At 36.0% G+C, this 18,859-nt stretch overlaps 1 protein-coding gene across 1 annotated transcript in view; it reads left to right on the top strand.

Annotated features, from left to right (window-relative positions):
- ca10a (carbonic anhydrase Xa) overlaps positions 1 to 18,859 on the top strand; it is a 237,687-nt gene that overhangs the window by 26,097 nt on the left and 192,731 nt on the right. The gene's annotated exons all lie outside the window — the stretch shown is intronic.

The raw sequence follows: 18,859 nt of genomic DNA, 5'->3' as shown, positions 1-18,859 counted from the left end.
GGTAACTAGGTTTGATAACCGATTAATCAACTGATAGTTTGTTGTTAAATAAAATAAATATGAAAATAAAATAAATATTGAGAGAAAAAGGCATGCATTAAAAGCGAAAAAAAAAATAAAATAAATAAATAATCCAAATAAATTTCAGTTGCATCCAAAATGCACAAAAAAAGACAATTTAAATTAACAACAGTTAACAGCATCAGTGATTCACCTCCAGAGGGTGGCCTCATACTGTATAATGCAACCCGGAAAAACTGTCCGTGCAGATTAATTGGCATAACCGATGGATCGCTCAACCTCTAGTTGAGAGTATTAATAATACTTCTTATTGAGGAAGATAAGCACTCAGGGAAAAAATCCTGCTATGTATTAAGGAAAAAGATTAGCTCAGAGTACTTCCAATATTTATTGAATTCAAATTGCTGAACAAGACAACAAATCAGTGTATTAATATGGCATCTTATTGAGGAAAGATTGCTCAGAGTATTTATAATAATAATAATAATAATAATAATAATAATAATAATAATAATAATCTTTCTTTTATTTGGTGCCTTTAAAAGTAACATTTCAATGCAGAAATAAAAAAGATTTAAAAAAATTATAAACATAAATAATGGTTATAATAATATTGATAATTTACATAAGAAGAAGAAAAATAAAATGGGTATATAAACATCACAGAATACATCACAAAATGAAAAGATCACCGAAGCTCTCCTGAAAAAGTGAGTTTTAAAAGCAGTTTTAAAAACAGTAAAAGCCTGTTTAATCTCAGTGGGGAGAGAATTCCACAGCTTTGGTGCCTATAAGGAACAAAACTGATCACCCACAGAGCGAAACAGGTAGGGGAACAACTGAAAGACTGGAGGAAAGGAAGAATCAGAGGAATGTAGATCACGCCTTGGAGTATAGGCAGTAAAAAGCTGTGTCAAATAATGAGGTGTATACCATGTAAGGCCTTATAGATCAGTGTAAGAATTTTAAAATCAATCCAGAATCTAATGGGGAGGCAATGCAATGACTCCAAAAATGGAGAAATGTGCTCACCAGACCTGGTCTTAGTCAAAATCATAGCAGCTGAGTTTTGGACAACCTGTAATTTGTTTTTTGTAGGTTTTGAACCACCAACATGCAAAGCATTACAGTAATTGGTGCGTGAAAAAATATAACATGGGGCGCAGTCTTGCAATGTTTCTAAGATAAAAAAATTCGATTTGAACTGTACTTTATACATCAAAGTCAAATGTTATATTTTTGTCAAGTTTTTTTTAGCTTGGATTGAAAAACAGAGCCTTTTAATTTTAAAGTTTGAAAACCAGCTTTATTAGTTTGATGGTGTGAAGCATTATCTTTATCATCACTATTTAGACAGAGGAAATTCGCAGACATCCATATTTTCATCTCAGAAATGCAGTGTTCAAGAAAACCAATGGCTGCATTTTCGCTAGGTTTTGTATAAATGTATATCTGGGTGTCATCTGCTTAATAGTGAAACTTAAGACCAAGAGATCTCAAAAACTGATTAAGAGGAAAGAAGTGCATACTAAAAAGCAAATTATTTGTACTGACATGTTAATAACAACTCTGAGAACATGGAAAAGAGCTGCTCTTATTGAGGAAAATTCTGCTCTTATTGAGGAAAATATTTATTTAAAGTATTAATAATGCTTCTTATTAAAGGGGAGAGACACCCATTAAGTATTAATGCTCCTCTTCCGAGAAAAAAAATGGAGAGAAACTGACATTAAAACTCACCGTTTCAATATGGCGTCTTTTCGAGGAATCACAGCGGATATGTGTTACTTCAAAATCTCAATACTACCCAGGGATCATGATGTTTTATTGAGGATGAGGATGATTATACCGCTTTAACAGCATTACTACCAGTTTTAATTAAGAAAGACGGGAAGAAAAATTACTCAGATGAAAAGTAACATCGCTCCAATAAGTGAGAATGATGTCACTCAAAGTATTAATACTACTACTTGTTGAAAAAGAGAGGAGGAGCACAGCTTATGGACATTTGTATTGAGAACGAGAATCCTTCAGAGTATTAATACTGCTTCTTATTCAACTATGAGTATCATTTATTACTGCTTTCTATTCAGGATCAAAGATCAGATAAGTACTAATGCTGCTTAATGAGGAGAAAAGGATTCAGATGATTTGTTCTGCTTCTTAATTAGGGTAAAGGGTCATTCAGAGTATTAAAAATGGCGATAAAAAAAAAAAATTGTTTGAAAAGATTTTTTGCGAATTATGTTCATGAAAGGATTCACATTGATGGTCTAGGAATAATGGAAATAGAATTGAATCTTAATTTATTATACATGCTTAAGGAAAAAATTTAAACGTACAAGAAGTACAGTATAAAAAATTGAACATAAAGAAGTACAGCACTGTTTTTATGGTACATAATGGTTCATTGTAATCTTTTTTTTGTCATTTTTGTTGGAATAATTGTTTAAAAACCTGTTTATTGCTCAAAATATAATTAATATTCACCTCCTTTATAGTTTCTTGATCAGTAGCTTCATCACACTTTTTGGCTTCAGTATGAGAAGTTCATATGGATCACTATGTGCGTTTGAAAAGCAACTAGAAAGTGACAGGAAATGCAAGTCCAACACATGTCCTCTTCTTATAATGTTATTCAATACACAATCATTTCAAACCCTACTGTAACTGCAGAACAACACTGCCCCACCTTACCCAGCACCATGTTCTCCTAGATTCTCTGAGATGTCTGAACATTTTGCTCTAGTTTGTATCATATTATTTTCCATTTGTACAGTCAGCTTCAGAGTAGACATTTCTTCCTAGGATATGACCTCCAATAACATTCCCTGTTACTTACACATTAGGATTGAATGAGAGATTAGAAATATTGTGCACTTTTTTAGGGCACTACATGAATAAAGTCGTTTTCTTATGTTTTGCATGTGCTCAGAAACGTTGTCTCCTTTTCATGCTTTTAATACTTAATAAAAAAAAAACTAACAAAGCCATCATCATTCACTTTTTTTTTTTTTCAGTTGAGAATCAAAAAACGAATGAACCCCAACCTACATGTAATGTTACTTTATAACAATGTTAAGGAGATGAATTATTTCCAGAAATAGAATATAACAAAAATAAAATAAAAAACAACGGTGAGTTTTCTTTGGAATTTTTTTTTAGGAATTTTAGATCTGAGCAGCTCAGTGTGTTAGGAAAGTTGGTGGTGATGGTGGTGCAACAAATGTCCAAGCACACTATTTTTCACACGTCTGGAGATGACAATTTTTTTTTTTTTTTTTGGAATGTTCTTAAAACCCCCTGTTGTAGGCTTGAACTTTAGCTGTAGATTTTACAAGGTGGTATCAAAAGTTTTTAAGATGAGCTCTGTTTACAAGAAAGTACTTTATTTATCTATGTGTCCACACTATCCCCTTCAAAACAGTCCCCTTACGAAGCAATACAGCGCCCCATCGTTCCCGCCACTTCTGAAACGTGTTCTGGAAATCTTCTTTTCGAACCGTTTCAAGCAGCTCTTGTGATTCGTGAGGGATCTCCGCAATGGGTCTCCGCAATGGTGCCAAAACGGCAACCTTTAAGCTGCATCTCCATCTTCGGAAGAGGGCGAAGTCCACAGGAGCCAAATCTGGCGAGTAGGGTGGGTGTGGAAGTGAGTTTGAGTGTTCTGTTTTCTGAAGATCATCATTCGCAAGTTGCCGTATGGTTTCGACATTTTCAGGGGTCTTCCTGATCGCTCATCGTCTAACAATTTCAGGTTTGTTCTATCTTGCTGTCCAGGATGAAATCGCAGATGTGGAAATGTGGTCAGAACAGCACCAGTTAATAGCACCATTAATCTTGACATTTCTTCATACCACCAACATGTACATGTTCAAACCTTTTGTGCAGGTTTTTTTAGTTTCTAATAAAATATTTTTAAGAAATCTGAAAAAAATGTCAATGCACAAATGAAGGGAAAGCAGCTGAGTAAAACAGACAGAGAAGCAGATGTAATGCTCTTGGAATTAACACTGTATAATACACTATAAGGACAAACGTATTGGGACACCTGACTTTTCCAGCCATACATGTTACAATCCCAAACTGTTACCACAGACTTGGAGGTACTCAATTGTATCAGACGTCTTTGGATTCAGTAAAACGAGGAGATCCAAACCTGTTCCAGCATGATAATGCTCCTGTGCAACAAAGCCAGCTTCATGATTTGCATGGGCTGGAGTGAAAGATCTCAAATCTATTAAATACATTTGGGATGAGTTTGAACGCTGACCGCACCCCAGACCTCCTCACCTCACCTACATCACTACCTGACTTTGTGCTTGAATGAGAACACATTTCTACACTCAAACTCCAGAATATAGTGGAACATCTTCCCAGAAGAGTGGAGATTTTTTATAACAGCAAATAAGGACTAAATGGGATGGGATGTTCAAAAACACAAATATTGTATGGTTGTGTGTCGACAAACATTTGTCCAGATCGTATGTCAGAAAATGTTGGTAGTAAAACGTACTTCAGGTGATTTTTTTTTTAACCCATAATAATTAAATTGGCCTTAGAGGACAAAATTGAATTATTCTTGCAATCTGTATCACATCACCTGCTCCATTTACACAAACTGCAAATACTAGTATTGTGAATCGATATACCTTATATATATTATGCCACTTTATTTCATTTTAAACTTTTTTTTTTTGAGACACAAGTTCATTTTCCATCTCATTTTTTTCTACCCTCCTTTTTTATTTGATCATCGGCGAATTGCTGAGATAGTGTTTTACGCATATACTTGCACCCCCAAATGCCTGACTTTCCTACAGATGCAGGTTTATAAACCATGCCACCTGCTGTATAAAATCATCAAATTTATATTCCCCGCATGATTCCTGTGGAAGGTAAATGTCAAGGTTTGGAAGATGAGACAAAGGAGCGTTTAGTTCTGTCTGTATTCACTTTTTTTTCGTTGCATTTCTCTTGGAGCTTTTATGCTCTGCCACATAAAGGTTAAAATCTTTCAAAAAAGGTGACATATTGTTCTTCAGTCATATATTTTGCTTTTTACACTTCTTATTTTTTTACCAATGCAGGGATTTATTCCAGCGTTTAAATATTACATCACTTTTTTAATCCAGAATTTGATCAAATCCGTGCTTAAGAATGTTGAAAACAATGTAAAATGATTGATACTGATTTTATTTATTACTGTATTAAAGCTTTCTGAGGTCAGATCATGGATATTATTTCTCCTTTTGTCAATAAGGGAGTGAAAGAGATATATCTTTTGTTCTGTAGTTGTATTTGTGGAGCCTATAAACTCATTATGGGGCATCTGTGACCAAGTTATTACCATTAAACGTTATAGATGAGGCAGGTTTTTGGCTTTATATGGTCAAGTCAAGTCAAGTCAAGTTTATTTGTATAGCGCTTTTCACAACAGACATTGTCTCAAAGCAGCTTTACACAAATCAACAGTGATGGTGAATGGTGTGCATTTGTCCCTGATGAGCAAGCCGTGGCGACTGTGGCAAGGAAAAACTCCCTTAGATGTTATGAGGAAGAAACCTTGAGAGGAACCAGACTCAAAAGGGGAACCCATCCTCATCTGGGTGACATCAAGAGTTTGATCATAAATCTTTCAACAATACAGAACACTGGAGGGTGAGAACTAACATGATTACTGGAGTAAAAGATTATAAGTAATGTTCTTTCTGCAGTCTTAAACAGTCTATATGGTTAGTAGCTCCGAGTTTTATAAGCTCAGCATTTGTGATCACCACAGATCCAGCATCAGCTTCTCCATGCCAGAGCCTTTAAACACTCCAGGAGGTCCAATGTCAAAACTCCACACATGTAGCGGGATCCAAATGGCACTGGTACGTCTCTAGATGGTTCAGGATGTTTGTGAGTTCGGCATCTACTTCTTTAAAGGTCCGTAATCATCACGAGGTGGGAGGTGACTGGAGCTGGAGCAACCTCAGGATGCCTCGGGATGGGGAGAGAAAGAGAAGCAGTGGAGAGGAATTAGCGTAGCTGCTGTTCATGATATTAACAGCACAAGTTGATAATGTGCATGTGATCAGATGTTCTGGAGCACAAGGTTATGATGTGATGTGTGTTATGTGTAGGCTTTGCTAAAAGAAGATTATAGTTTATTACTTTGCATCCAAGCGCAGACTTATGTGAAAGTCTCCTGCTGATTAATAATACACACTATGCTGTTACTTGTAATAGGGGTCCAAGCACTTGTACTAGAGAAAATACACTGTAGTTACACTCACACAACTCGATTGCCAACTCGTTTCTCAATTCTACAATTATAAAACCTTCAAAACTAGTTTTTCAACTGGGTATGGTTATTTCATGTCGCGTTTTTGCACTAGACTGTAAGTAAATTTCTACAGATTACTTGATGATTGGTTAAATCCAATTGCACATTGGCAGCCATGTTTTTTTTTTGTTTTGTTTATCGCCCCCACACATTTGGCAGGCTTACAGTTGGCCAACCGCCACAGAATTGAACAAATTGGCAAAATACAGTCCTGGAAACCTGTTTACCAAATCGGAGGTCTGCTTTTCAAAATCTCATTCATAGCCAACAGGCTTGTTCTTTTATAACATTGGAAAGTCTATAAAATATGTGGCTTTTTTTATAATAAACGTTATAATCTATAATGTTTATTTCTTTCAAATATTTTTGTATTGGACAGTAATGGAATTATTTGTTACCAAAAAGAAAATCAATAGGTTGTCAAATCATCAGGTGGGTGGTTTGGATCTGGTGGGTGGTTTGGATCTGGTGGGTGGTTTGGATCCGGCTCATATTGATAAAAGAGATAAAAATAGACTTTACCTTGAACTTGCCTGTAAGTAGGTGTCAGGTATTGCAGATACAAGTGCAGGGTAAGAACATTTTATTAAAATAAATGGCCAAACAAATTCAAATCAGCAGGCAGAGTCAAAAATGTGAAACAGGCAAAGGTCAGGCGAATGGCTAACTACACTACGAGGGCAAAACAAGAATGTGAATGAGAAAGAAAACAAGATCAAGAAATCATGAAATCCATGAAACGTTGTTACACATAAACAGCCTGGTAATTGCAACGATTGTGAACGAGTTACTTCACAAATTATACACGGAGACAGGGTTATTAAAACACATACCATGTCTTTGAATGGATCTTGTGCTTCTATTTGCACAGACAACTTTATAAAGAAGAAAAATAAACAATTGGACAGTGAATGAATGTGGACAGATGTGTCCAAATTTGACATTTTTTGTCTTTAACAGAAGAACTTGTGTAAAACAGAGTACAGGAGAAGATGAGAGCAGTCTGTCCCACCCCCACAGTCAAACATGGAAAGGCTTATTGGTTTGGGGTCTGTAAGTGTTCTTTAGAGAGCAAACAGTCATCTGTATTATTTATAATGAAATGACCTGCCCAGTCACTGCACCTAATGCTGAGTGTGTAAAGCTGTTCTTCATGCTAATCGAGGATTTTTTAATGAAAATAAAGTGGAACATCTAAACATTGATATATTTGTTTGGTCAACGAAAATCATTAAATGATCTAGTTCGTTGCATAGAAACAAAACGACTTTCGGAAATATTATCATTGTTACCCATTTTCTTTTCTCTATATCTATAACTGTTAGTTAATATTCCGAATTACTTATACAATTATTCTCCCAGGAGTTATTTACCTTGTTTCCGTGACTTAATTATATATATTTGTTGTTATATTTATAAATATATACGGTGCAACCTAGATACTCATGGGGGTTTCATTCTATGTCCCCTCGCGAGTAACAAAAAATCGTGAGGTTTTAAATCTCATTTTAAGGGGATCTTTTTCAAAGGCGAAATTGTACATGTATTGTAGTGTAAACACAACAAACAATTGTGAAATGTTACGCCGAACTTTCGAGCCTTTTGTGGCTTCTCGCAAACTATCAGGTTTTTCGTGAGTGAAAGTCGCGAACTATCGAGGTCGCGAGTATTGAGGTTCAATGTATATATACATTATCAAAATATATATATATATATATATATATATATATATATATATATATATATATATATATATATATATATATATAGGATTGTCGCTGAGCTGGCTGCGACTCCGTTGTTCTTGTTTAGTTTTCTCCAATACGGATTCAGACACATCACAAACACATGGACGTGTATGAAAGATATTAAAGGTTTAACAATAGAGCGAATGCATATATAGACCTCCGTTAAGAGACTATTGAATTGCATATCGGTACTTGATGAACAAAACATTGTTGAAGGTCTTATTGTTCTTGGTAGAAACGTAAGCATCTATTACAAAGATATGACAGTCGTAGTATAACAATATGCAAGGAAAGATAAGAAGTCGTCACACATACCAGGTAAATAACTCCTGGGTGAATAATTAAATAAGTAATTTGGAGACAAGAAAAAAATGATATAATATATAATGGCAGCAACAGCCATGTTTTATTCTTGCTTTGGTGGATTTTTTTTCCTTCTATACTATTCTCTACAAGATGATTTTAGTGAGTGCTACCTCTGCATTTAGGCCTGTATTTATGTGTGGTTGATTTATTTTTTCTCTCAGAGGATTACATGGCGTAAGTGTAGATTCGGAAAGGTAAATCAAGTCAGAGGACAAGAAAAATCCTTTTAAACTAGCATTTCAGAGTCAGAATCACATCCTGTGGGATCTCACACTGGGCACGGAGACGCACCATCTTGAGCTGCTAAGTAGAATGTCGGAGATTGGCAATCTGGCTCCTGCTTATTCACCAGTGGCGTGGCAATGAGCCCATGGTGAGGAGAGGATAGCAGTAACCCTCTGACTCTCTAGGGCTCTGTGCCCTGCAAACTCATCTGCCTATTATTTCCAAAGCCTGCTGATCACATCTTTTGAAAAACCAGTTTCGGGTTCTGCATTGAGGTTGGATGCAGCTTGCCCTGGGGACTGAGTTGGTGGCATGTATGGTGGTGGTCTCAGCTGGTGTGGCCTGATGAGTCTTAGCCTGGTCTTTCACTGTGCTCTTCACTTGGCACCACACAGGACTGTTAATAAGCACTTTCTGAAAAGTGATGAAAAAAGAATAGTCCTGAGAGAAGGGATGCTGAGACTGTGAATAAAAAATAAAACTGTTTTGAAGGAAAAGAAAAAAGCCCTGAGTGATTTGCAGTTTCTGACGCTTGCAGAAACAATGTCTGGGATATTACAAATAGATTCCAAAGTATGATCATGGGCAGTGATATACTGGAGTATATGGACTTCTACAAAATATTTATATTAGCTTTATGAACATCCCTTTCATATGGAAAGCCAGTTTTCGCCACATTTAAAAAAAAGAAAAACGTTTGTGCAATTCAATATAGCGCTTTTAACAATGGACAATACGGTGATAAAGAATGAATAAGTGTTCTGTATGATTGTTAGTTTGTCTCATTAACGAGCCAATGAAAACAATCCTGAGATGGCATAAGGAAGAAGCCTTGAGAGGAACCAGACTCAAGAGGGAACCTCATCCTCCTCTGGGTTGCACCGAATGTCCATTGATTTGAGTTACACGATGTTAAGGTGTGCAGTGATGGTGATCAGAAGCAAACTGTAGCCTTGAGTCAGTTTAGCAGACTGCTCCTGTGTTACTCTTAATAATTTCATGTATCTCCTGGCCGTTGATATGAAACCATCCCCAGCTGCACAGTGTGGCCTCCAGTTGAAGAGAACACCAGATGCAGGCTGGGACGAAGTGGACAGATCCCAGGAGAGGAGAAGGGCAGGAAGAGTGGTCTCTGGTACCTCAGGATCATGTTTAACTTGACAAAGAGAGAGAGAGAGAGAGAGAGAGAGAGAGAGAAGAGGGGTGACGGGGAAAGATATGAATGAACGTTATTTCTTTCAAATCCAACTGTATTTCTCACAATTCCAAATTTATCTCTTGTGATTCCAACTCTAACGCAATTTCGACCTTGTTCCTTGCATTTCTCTTTATTTCTCACAGTTGTGACTTTATTTCTTGGGATTCTGAATTAATTCCTAGCAAGTTTGAGTTCTTTTCTAACAACCGAAAAGTAGCTCGAGAAGCTATCACTTCTGCTCCCTCTTTGATGTTACAATGCCATGCGTGTACATAGCAGACATGAACTAAAGCTACAATGGCTGCATCTGCTCTGGCCAGGTAACAGGACAGAGCAGTTTTTGAAACCACACCTAAAATAGTCCTCAATGATTTTATCCATTGATTCACAGATCGATCTATTAATTGTAGCCTATTTAATTTTCAATGTTAAGCTTTCGGGGCAGTACAGAGGTAGTGCTGCCTGATTGGCAGAATTGCAAGAAATAAAGTTGCATTTAGGCTTTAATACAATCCACACTTGCTGTTACTCCACTCTTCTGGGAAGATGCTCTACTAGATATTGAAGTGCGCTTGTTAAGATTTGTGATCATACAGTAGGTGAGGCGAAGAGGCCTGGGGTGCAGCTTTCACATTCATCCCGAAGGTGTTCAATAGGTTTAAGCTCTATAGCAGGAGATCTTCCATTTTAACCCATGTAAAGTAAATCTTCATGAATAGGTTTGTGTCTCCTAGTTCAAATGAAGGAAAAATTTCATGCTAGCCCATGCTAAGGCAACGTATCTCAACAGCCAGGAAATGTAGACTTGTCACCATTTTCTCTTACAATACAGAACAGTAAGGACATTAACAAACCTGTGTAAAAGTTGTTATAACTGATCCTAGAGGTTTGTTGTACATTGTGATTTTTACAGCGAGTTTGTGAAAATGCATGACTTCCTTTTAGCATGTTGGTGGTGTGTCCTTGTCCTGCTAGTGCTACCTGTTATTAGCATTCCTCTTCTAAAAGACACTGAGATCCTGTGCATATCCGTGCAGTATGAAAGAAGCAGCCTGACAAAAGGGCAGTGCTCTCCGACAGGTCAAAGGAGTTTGGAAAGCGGAGCTCCAACAGAGTTCAAACCGTCCGTTCGGTTTTAAGTCAAGCCTGATAGAATCAATAGGGAATGCTAATGGGTGAGTACTTCCTGCATGTCGAGCAGGGGGAGAGCCATTTACAGACTGATGGGCATTGATCGAAACTTCATTAAGGAAGCCAAGAGATGACTTTAGGACATAGGTGTTTGTGTTGAAAACATTATTGGAAGAGATTGGGTGATGACTGCAGACCTCACCAACAAACTATTACCGGTGGAACACATACCACAGCTATGAGGATCTCTTTAGTAATTATATAATCAATGGATTTGCATTTCTTGCTTTTGTACCGATGGTTTCATACTTTTGTACATTCTAAATAAACTAAAATGTTTGTAGTTAAATACAATATACAGTTCAATTTAGAAATAGTCTTTTTTAATGAATTCAATTCATTGTAATTAATTAAATTTTAAATTTAAATTTATATTTAAATTATAAATGAATATTACACTAGTGATTATCACTATAAGCTTTCTACTAGGTAAGGGCATGGATGGGTATGATTGTATCTTTAATCAAATGTTTATTCAAATATAATCAAAAAATGAATGTACCTCCTGTAAACACTATTATATACAGTATAAATAAAAAATATATATAGATTCATTTCTCAGCATAAACTAATATGTATATAAATTGAATACCTAATCATATATCATATATAAATTGGAATTCAAAGTGGTTACTTTATGTAAGTGTGACCATAAAAAAAGTTTTTTTAGCTTCACATAATATTATAATAATTCTTGCTATTATGTGTGTCGATATATATACATACATACATACATACATACATACATACATACATATATACATACATACCAGCAAGAAATTATTATTAATTACAAATTGTATTTGTATGTGTGTATGCATCTATATATATATATATATATATATATATATATATATATATATATATATATATATAGAGAGAGAGAGAGAGAGAGAGAGAGAGAGAGAGAGAGAGAGATAGATAGATATTAATTATGATAATAATAATAATAATAATAATAATAATAATAATAATGAATAAACTAAAATTAGGTTGACTGACTCTTATAGACAATGCAAATAGAATCTCGAGCAGTTTTTGATTCTTGCCAGGTGGAACATATAATGTCTTTATTTAATCACTTTACTTTTAAATAATCGAGAGACATGCTGTTGCCTTGTCATTTTATTTAATTAACCTTTAAAAGCCTGAACTTCAACAGCAATAGAATGTATTATATGAGCTAAAATATATCAAATATATCAAATATTTTTAAGAGTAAACAACTGTAATGTAAGTTATAACAGGAACTACCTAGTTTGGCAAGAATGAATTTACATTTTATGTTTTTTTTTTTGTTTTTTTTGCCACTGGACACTCAAGTTCTTCGACTTCAACCTTAACACACCATGTGTTAATGTAGTTTGCCTCGGGAAAAGATTTAGGTCTGTTAGTCGCAGTCTGTATAACTGTGTGCTTCCAATTTTGTGGCAGGAGCTACACATAGGTGCGATGGTCGGGATGCACAGACTTTTGTTCTTGTTTTATAATCAGAAGTCATGCTATTGCCCAATCAATCGGTCTAATTGCATCCTTTAATTTTAAACCTCTGAACTTCGGCATTCGCACGCCTTGGTAGAACTGAGATTTATCATGCCTTGATGAGGCAGCTAACGCTTGCTGTGAGCATTTTCACTAGACATTTACAGACCCTGCATAATGCATTTGTATTTTTAGAAAGACTCAATTTTTTTGTGGTAAATTCCAGAGCAGCTCTTAATGAAATAAAGAGAAACGAAGATATACTCTGTTTAAATGATGTATTCACCATGTTTGAGTTACAGCCTGTAACAATGGACATTTACAAATAATATTATTAATTGCCACAAAGGCATCCTATAAAATGTGTGTTCTTCCAACTTTTTGACCGTATGGGGTGCACAAATTTTGTTGTGGTTTGTTATAAGAAATCATCTCCAGTCTTTAGATTCAGAGCTCAGGCAGATTTGCTGCTTCTGAATTTATGAATTCATGAACAATAAGCTTGATGTTCATGTTCAGATCTTTTTTCCCTCAAGTAAATTAATAATATGAGTTATATTTGTTGGACTGCAGAACAAAAACATAATCATGCTTGTGTTGTGCTAACATATGATCTGTGTTGTGTTGTGTGTGTGTGTGTGTGTGTGTGTGTGTGTGTGTGTGTGTGTGTGTGTGTGTTAGAGAGACTATCAAATTACAATTAAGATGTCTGTGGTTTGGTGCACCATTTGGTACTAAATGATCCATTTTCTTTTATCAGGATGAAATATCCGTCTTTCAAAGCAGAGATTCATCATTCATATTGTTGTATCTTTTGAGGTGTAGTGATGCATTTATTTATTTGAGCCAATGTTCAGCATCACCAATTTTGAAGGAAAACAACGTAAAAATGTTTTTTTTTTCTATTGCTGTGAAATGGATCTAGTGAAAGTTGTAGCTCAATAAATCAGACAGATCGAATTGTATTTATTTATTTATTTTTTCACCATTTTTAACTCCAAAAGCACAATTTCGAAGTTCATTGTCCACATTTTCAAGTCCAAAAAGACAATTTTGAAGTATAATGTCATCATTTTGAACTCCAGAAACACAATTTCGAAGTTCAGTGTCACAATTTTGAACTCCCAAAACATAATTACGAAATTTAATATCACAATTTTCAACTTAAGAAATGTAACACTCGGGGTGAATGTATGTAGTTCCAATTTACTGTTACAATAACCTCCACTTTTCTGGGAAGATGTTCCACTTGATTTCCTTGTGGAGGTTTGTGCTCATTCAGCCACAAGAGTGTTAGTAAAGTCAGATACTGATATTTATTGCAGGCAATATTTTCATGGACCTGGCTTTGTGCATGGGGGCAAATCCGGTTAGTAGGGTGGGTGCGTAAGTAAAATTGTGTGGATTGTTCTCTGATGATCATGACACGCAAGTTGTTGGTTTCGACATCTTCAGGGGTTGCGCTTGTTGAAGGTTTCCCTGATGTTTCAGTTATGTTCTTCCACTTTTGAACACCTCGAATGACTCGTTCATGTCAGAATAACACTAGTTAGCACCAGTAGTCTCAAAACGTTTTGATACCACCTTTTATTTCTACAGTATCCAAAGACCTCCTATACAATTGTGTACCTCCAACTTCAAACTACAATTTTCTATTCTCAACAGCTTTAAAAACCTCAGCTGTCCCAATATTTTTCTCAATATAGCCAATTAAAACCTATTTAATGGAATTATTTTGAACAGAAATTCATGTTATTGCATGATTATTCCATTTGTTCCAAGAAGGAAAGTTATTACAGCTGTATGAGGAATTCTTCTAGTTAACGTATGTACACGCTGATACAGAATCATCTGCAACTAACATGGAATGATATAATGATTTATGCGTAACGTTATCAGAAAACGTGTTACTAGGTCAAGGCAATGTGTCGGGGTTTTTTGAGACATGTCTTCTGCATTTAGTCATCACCATATTGACATTGCGATGAAAGAACACGTGAGGCGAGAAGGTCTCTGCTCTTCATTCCTCAATCTGCGCTCGAGCTCCTGCTTTAATGTCGGATTAAAAGGGAAAAAAAAAGAAGCCCATCCAACAAAAATTCACCAGCATTGCGAAATGGTAATTCATCTCATTGACAGTCATCGGAGCTTTCTCCCCTCCAGAGGCTCACAGGAATGCTAAGTTTAGGCCACGAAATATAGCCGGGGAATGGCTAATCTGCTTGGCGCCGAAATGCATCACGCAGCAGATCTGCTCTGAAGGGCTGACAGCTGTAGGTATTAAGAGACTGTGTGATGGATGGGGTTACAGGAGGAAGCCTCTCATAACCTCCCCTTTATTTACCACCGCTTGACTGACAGAGAAGAAAGAGTGACCCTGAAAGAGAAAGAAAGAAAGACAGACAGGACGGGACGTTCCGGGAGGGGTTTTCTTCACGGTGCTGGGCGAGACTATGCCGGGATCTGTCACTTCCTAAAGGCCTGAAGGTTCGCTTCTTATCCCGTCACATCTGGGACGGGATTATCTGAGAGGCCGCTGTCAAACAGGAAGCGCTCTGAACAGGATGTACTGTAAAGTAAAACATCTGAGACATGCCTCCTGTCCAGCGATAATGCGATTACTTAGTATCCGACACCTTTGATTTAAAGCGCAGACATACACACACACACACACACACACACACACACACACACACACACATAAAGACTAGCAGATTGCTGATGGTTGCCCCAGAATGAATTATGAAAGTAAAAACTGATTTGAAAGAAAAGTCAAAATCTTTGTGCAGGTGCACGACGTCTACCAGTGTATATGACAACACAACAGGTTTTCTATAGTAAATCAAATAGAAAAAAAAAGGGTAAACGTTCCTGCTGATCCCTTAATATGTAGCATTTACATTCTTTCATTTATGGCATTTTGCATATGCGTTTATTCAGAACGACTTACAATTAGCTTGGGGATTTAAACTCACAACCTTCTGACCATATGGCCAACTTCTTAACCACTACGCTACTTTTTCCCTTTTTTATTTATGAGTCTAAAATGGGGTTTGGTAAAAACAGTTTTTAATAAGTGAAACAGGTGGAAGAAAAAAGGCATACTGAAAAACAGCTCCAAAACAGTAGAGCAATAACCGAGTTCGAAATAACAGTCCTAAATCTGAGAGCAGGCAGAGCAATGTAGGAAGAACCAAAATCAGATCAAATAAAATGCCCAAAATTCCAAATGGCAGCAACAGAACAGTAAAGCGCAGAGCAACTACACAAACCAAAAGCAGACCAAAGTCCAAACCGGTAATCAGGGAAGCCAGGGAGAACAGGGATCACGAGCAGGGGATGGGAACAGGAACCAAAGCAGGCAATGTGGCAAGAAAGATCTCAATGGCATTAAAAGCCGATGAGATAATCTAGCAGTGAGTTAATATTTTTCCATCCTTGAATACTGGGTGCAGCAGGTCCAGGAGGCATTCGTGGCAGGGCTGACGGGCTGGGGAGGGTGTTGGGTAGAGTCGTCAGGCAAATTAGTAATCTTGACAGGTTGGTAGAGCTAGGCAAAATCCCAGGTCAGGCAGGAGGGCTGGGCAATGCTCTTGGCGGGAATCCCGAGCTGGGTGACACCCCCAGTGGGGCTCTAAGGTTGGGCGAGGTGGCCTCAGAGGCCCCTACCCACAGGTAAGGAGACTGCACTGGCAGGACAACTGTGTGACACTCTTGGCACAGCAGGGATCAGGGGCTGGAGGACTGCAGTTTTATTAGGTTGTCCAGAACCGATTAGCGTGCTATAGATTGGGCATGGGCATGACATCCAGTAAAGTACTCTGTTCTCTGTTGGGGACTGAACCTCCAGAGATCAATAATCTTAGGGGTGTCCTTTAAACTGGTAATCACAACAGGGATCACGAACAGGGGTTGGGAAAAGGAACCAAAGTAGGCTGGGTGGAAAGAATAATCTCAGGGACATTTAAAGCCGGTGAAATAATCTAGCAGTAAGTTAATGTTATTGGCGCCTGAAATACTGGGTGGCACGGGAGAAACATCATGATGGCCGCCTACCCGGAAGTGTGCGACACGAACCGAAAAAGTGCACAAAAACGGAAGTGAGTACCGCGAGCCCGGAAGATTCTGACACTGTTATGTACAGAGATTTTTTTTTTTTTGCTCTGTGCCCCATAGCCCAACATTAAAACGCAGTATAAAAACACAATTACAGTGAAGTTAAACATGCAGTAAAGAAAAAGCTCAATGCAGCATTACAATAACACTTCAGTACAGGTGAGTGTAAAAACTGAGGACACACAATGGCACATTAAAAACATGTGCAACACTGTTATCCTGCATAATTACAGAAATGACTCATTTATAAATTTAATAATAGGAGAATTGTATAGTGGAATAAACACCAGAGCAGTGAATGTTGTATGCCATTACATTGAGACTGTTATTGCGGTAAACTGCACAGGTACCACTTATAGGGAAGAGCCATGTGGGAAGGGCTCTCGCTCAAGAGGCTGATTATTACCAGCTCGTATGGCAGCTGAAAAAGACGGCAAACGAGTGCAAGAACTCAATTATATCATCCATTCTAGGTGACTTGATCGGCACAAAGGAAATGACACTCAAAATTTTGTAGATAATTATGCATAATTATCATTTCAAAATTGTGTTCCTAATGATTAGGAATAACAAGTCAAGCATCATAGAGGTTTTTTTTTTTTTAAATAAATCTTGTCATTTTATGCTTTTAGGAAAGGAAATTACACGTGTCCTTCCTTCTACTGCACAGCCCTACTTAGGGCAGACATAAAGCCTTTTTGGGATGTAAATCTTTCTAATGGCGCATATAATTCTTTATAATGATTCTATAAAAATGTAATTTTTTTCAACTGAATCTTAAATAATTTAGTAATTTATATGATAAAAAGCTTTATTAAAGCTTCAAATGCACCTTTATTGTTTATTCTTTTGATGTTTTGTTTGCAATTTTATATATATATATATATATATATATATATAATTCAATTCATTCGTATAGCACTTTTAACAATGAACATTGTCTCAAAGCAGCTTTACACAGAAAATGTGGTGAAAAAAATGAATAAGATGTTCTTTATAAGTGTAAGTTTGTCCCTGATGAGCAAGCCGGTGGTGACTGTGAACAGGAATAACATATATACATTATTATGTGTGTGTGCCACAAAAAAATAACATATAAATAGGTATGAATTTCAAATATTGAATATCCATATCCTCTATATAGCATACACTATCCCACAAAAGTGAGTACACCACAAACATTTCATTAACCATTTTAGTATAATCTTCTCAACTAGTATCATTATTTTGACAATATTAGCTGTATGCTGATTTATTTTCAGAGGACAGTAAATCTGTACTGCTACACAAGCTGCAAAATATATCCAAGTGTCATTTCTATATTATTGTTATTTAAGAAGATACACTACAATGTTTGTTGAAATGTGAGGGGTGCATTTACTTTTGTGAGATACTGATTTTTAAGTTTGTTACTTATATACAATCAAATGGGTGACACTACAAATTATACTTATAAAACTGAATATATTTTAGAATATTTTTCATAAACTTTGCCATACAGCAATCCAATCAACTCACAAATTACTATCAGGGACTAATTACACAAATGACTTCATCAAGATTCTGACTTGCAAAGGTCACAATCACATTTTACAACAATTCTCGGTTTTCAAGATTTTCTAAGCTTCTGTTTATTGAAACAGTACAAAGGGTTTTAAAGAAAGATTGTGAATTTTAAAACTTGTGTTAAGTTCAATTTGTACTGCTACTAAAAACATGTTCAGTTTACTTGAAGATGATGTGAAAATGGATTGCATATCTATTTTGTAAGTTCCATAGCTGAATATTGAAGTTTAAACTGTTGAGAATAAAAGTATTGAACATTTTAGTGGTACAAAATAAAACAGTTAAATTATATGAATACAGTAATGTTACTACCAAATCCTATGTAACATTAGTCAACTTGCAAAAGCTTTTTTTTTTACTTTTGGCTTATTACTAATCTAACTTAAATAAGTTTGAGAAATAAAGTAATTAGTTTTTAAGTTTAGTTTTTTTAAAGTGCATTTAACATGTTAGAATCTACAGAGAATTTTATTTGAATGTACAATATATATATATATATATATATATATATATATATATATATATATATATATATATATATATATATGAGATAGTATTTCCTCAGTGCATATTAAAAAAATGAAAGAAAGAAAGAAAGAAAAAGATAACAAGTGT

Source organism: Silurus meridionalis, chromosome 7, assembly GCF_014805685.1.
Source record: "Silurus meridionalis isolate SWU-2019-XX chromosome 7, ASM1480568v1, whole genome shotgun sequence".
NCBI classification, from domain to species: domain Eukaryota; kingdom Metazoa; phylum Chordata; class Actinopteri; order Siluriformes; family Siluridae; genus Silurus; species Silurus meridionalis.
The sequence above is the reverse complement of the archived record's forward strand: the minus strand, read 5'-3'. Positions and strand labels throughout refer to the sequence as shown.